A 4,138-nucleotide genomic window follows, 5' to 3' on the forward strand; every position below is an offset into this window, starting at 1 on the left:
AGATATATTTGGTCCTTGTGGAGCTCCTATCCTTTCCTCATCAGACTAACTCCCCTTCTTTCATATGATTCCCTGTACTCTGCCAAAGGTTTGGTCATGAGTCTTTGCTTTGAAAACACTGCTAGTTAGAGTCTTTCAGATGCGCTCAGTAGACTCCTGTCATACATTCAATGCACAACCCATCTGTCTTTCTAAACGAGGATTGATCATCTTACTCCAAGTCCTTTCTCTTGATTATCTTTTTTAGGTGTACAGATTTCATTAAGTTTATCATATCTTATAGGTCTATATAAGTGAGTATATACCATGTTTGTCTTTCTCCTTCTGGAATATTTCACTCAGGATGATCTTTTCTAGATCCCACCATTTGCCTGCAAATTTCATGATTTCCTCCTTTTTGATTGCTGAGTAGTATTCCATTGTGTAAAAATACCACAATTTCTGTACCCATTCCTCCGATGATGGACATCTAGGTTGTTTCCAGGTTCTGGCTATTACAAATAAAGCTGCTATAAACATGGTTGAGCAAATATCCCTTTAGTTTACTTGAGCAAAGTTTGGGTATATACCTAGCAGTGGTATAGCTGGGTCTTGTGGAAGCACTATTCCTAATTGTCTTAGAAAGCACCAGATAGATTTCCAGAGTGGTTGTACCAGTTTACATTCCCACCAGCAGTGCAGGAGGGTTCCCCTTTCTCCACAACCTCTCCAGCATGTGTTGTCCCTTGAGTTTTTCATCTTGGCCATTCTGATGGGTATAAGGTGATATCTCAGGGTCGTTTTGATTTGCATTTTCCTGATGGCTAATGAGGATGAGCATTTCTTTAAGTGTTTCTCTGCCATTCGATATTCCTCTGTCCAGAATTCTCTGTTTAGCACTGTTTCCCATTTTTTAATTGGATTACTTGGTTTGTTGCTTTTCAGCTTCTTTAGTTCTTTGTATATACTCGATATTAGTCCTCTGTCAGATAAAGGGTTAGTGAAGATTCTTTCCCAATCTGTAGGCAGTCATTTTGTTTTGATGACAGTGTCCTTTGCTTTACAGAAGCTTTTCAGTTTCATGAAGTCCCATTTATTGATTGTTGCTCTTAGAGCCTGTGCTGTTGGTGTTCTGTTCAGGAAGTTGTCTCCTGTGCCAATGAGTTCTAGGCTGTTCCCCACTTTTTTTCTAACAGATTTAGAGTATTTGGTTTCATGTTGAGGTCTTTGATCCACTTGGACTTTAGTTTTGTGCGGGGTGATGAATATAGATCTAATTTCATTTTTCTGCATGTGGACATCCAGTTGGACCAGCACCATTTGTTGAAGATACTGTCTTTTCTCCATTGAATGGTTTTGGCTACTTTGTCAAAAATCAAGTATTCATAGGTGTGTGGGTTTATTTCTGGGTCTTCTATGCGGATCCATTGATCCTCCTTTCTGTTTTTATGCCAATACCATGCAGTTTTTATTACTATTGCTCTGTAGTACAACTTGAGATCAGGGATAGAGATACCTCCACATGATCTGTTGTTGTACAGGATTGTTTTGGAGATTCTGGGTTTTTTGTTTCTTCATATGAAGCTGAGAATCTCTTTTTCAAGGTTTGTAAAGAATTGAGTTGGTATTTTGATAAGAATTGCATTGAATCTGTAGATTTCTTTTGGCACGATGGCTATTTTCACAAGGTTAATCCTACCAATCCATGAGCACGGGAGATCTATCCATCTTCTGAGATCTTCTTCAATTTCTTTCGTCAGATACTTGAAGTTTTTCTCAAACAGGTCTTTCACTTGCTTGGTTAGTGTCACCCCAAGGTACTTTATGTTATTAGTGGCTATTGTGAAGGGTGTTGTTTCCCTAATTTCTTTCTCGGCCCTTTTGTCTTTGGTATACAGGAGGGCTTCTGATTTTTTGAGTTGATTTTGTATCCTGCCACTTTGCTGAAGTTGTTTATCAGCTGGAGGAGTTCTCTGGTTGAATTTTTGGGGTCGCTCATATATACTACCATATCATCTTCGAATAGTGACACTTTGACCTCTTCCTTTCCTATTTCTATCCCCTTGATCTCCTTTAGTTGTCTTATTGCTCTGGTTAGGACGTCAAGTACTATGTTGAAGAGGTATGGAGAGAGTGAGCAGCCTTGTCTTGTCCCTGATTTCAGTGGGATTGATTTAAGTTTCTCTCCATTGAGTTTGATGTTGGCTATAGGCTTGCTGTATATTGCCTTTACTATGTTTAGATATGTGCCTTGTATTCCTGATCTCTCCAAGACTTTAAACATGAATGGGTGTTGGACTTTGTCAAATGCTTTTCGGCATCTAAGGAGATGATCATGTGGTTTTTCTCCTTCAGTTTGTTTATGTGGTGGAATACATTGATGGATTTCCATATGTTGAACCACCCTTGCATGCCTGGGATGAAGCCTACTTGGTCGTGGTGGATGATATCTTTGATGTGTTCTTGGATTCGGTTTGCAAGTATTTTATTGAATATTTTTGCGTCAATGTTCATAAGAGAGATAGGTCTGAAGTTCTCTTTTTTTGTTGGGTCTTTGTGTGGTTTACGTATCAGGGTGACGGTTGCTTCATAGAATGAGTTTGGTAATGTACCTTCTGTTTGTATTTTGTTGAATAGTTTGAGGAGAATTGGTGTGAGCACTTCTTTGAAGGTCTGGTAGAATTCCACGCTGAAACCATCTGGCCCAGGGCTTTCTTTGGAGGGGAGACTGTGAATGACTGCTTCAATTTCCTTGGGGGATATAGGGCTGTTCAGTCTTTCTACCTGATCTTGACTTAATGTTGGAAGATGGAATCTATCAAGAAAATTGTCCATTTCATTTAGGTTTTCAAATTTTGTGGCATATAGGCTTTTGTAGTATGACCTGATGATTGTTTGAATTTCCTCAGTGTCTGTAGTTAGGTCACCCCTTTCATCTCTGATTTTGTTGATTTGGATAGATTCTCTCTGCTTTTTAGTTCGTTTGGCTAAGGGTTTGTCTATCTTGTTGATTTTCTCAAAGAACCAGCTTTTTGTTTCATTGATTCTTTGAATAGTGTTATTTGTTTCTAATTGATTTATTTCAGCCCTGAGTTTGATTATTTCCAGCCTTCTGCTCCTCTTGGGTGTATCTGCTTCTTTTTTTTTCTAGGGTTTTCAGTGGGCCATTAAGTTGTTTGTATGTGATGTTACAAATTTCTTCTTGCAGGCACTTAGTGCTATAAATTTTCCCCTGAGCACTGCTTTCAATGTGTCCCATAAATTTGGGTATGTTGTGCCTTCATTTTCATTGAATTCTAGGAAGTCTTTAATTTCTTTCTTTATTTCTTCCTTAACCCAGCTGTCATTGAGTAATAAGTTGTTGTTTCCATGTGTATGTAGGCTGTTTGTTATTTCTGTTGTTGTTGAGGTCCAGCTTAAGTCCATGGTAGTCAGATAAAATACAAGGGATTATTTCAATCTTTTTGTATCTGTTGAGGCTTGCTTTATGACCTATATGGTCTATTTTGGAGAAGGTTCCATGCGTTGCTGAAAAGAAGGTATACTCTTTTGAGTTTGGATGAAAAGATCTGTAGATGTCTATTACGTCCATTTGATTTAGGGACTCTGTAAGTGTTTTTATTTCCCTATTCGTTTTCTGTCTAGTTGATCTGTCCCTTGGTGAAAGTGGAGTGTTGAAGTCTCCCACTATTAAGGTATTAGGATCAATGTGTGATTTATGCTTTAATATTGTTTCATTTATGAATGTAGGTGCTCTTGTATTTGGGGCATAGATATTCAAGATTGTGATGTCCTCTTGGTGGATTTTTCCTTTGATGAGTATATAGTGACCCTCCTTATCTTTTTTGATTAACTTGGATTGAAAGTCTATTTTATTAGATATTAGGATGGCTACTCCTGCTTGTTTTCTGGAACCATTTGCTTGAAAACCTTTTCCAGCCCTTTACTCTGAGGTTGAGGGTTGCATAGGTGTGTTTCTTGGATGCAACAGAATGTTGGATTCTGTTTCCACAACCATTCTGTTAGTGTGTATCTTTTTATTGGGGAGTTGAGTCTGTTGATGTTGATAGATACTAGTGACCAACAATTGTTACTTACTTTAGATGTGTCGGTTGGTGGTGTCACTGAGTTTCATTGCTTGTATCCTTTTGGTTTTTCT

Source organism: Psammomys obesus, unplaced genomic scaffold (assembly GCF_907164565.1).
Source record: "Psammomys obesus unplaced genomic scaffold, mPsaObe1.curated_primary_1811, whole genome shotgun sequence".
NCBI lineage: Eukaryota > Metazoa > Chordata > Mammalia > Rodentia > Muridae > Psammomys > Psammomys obesus.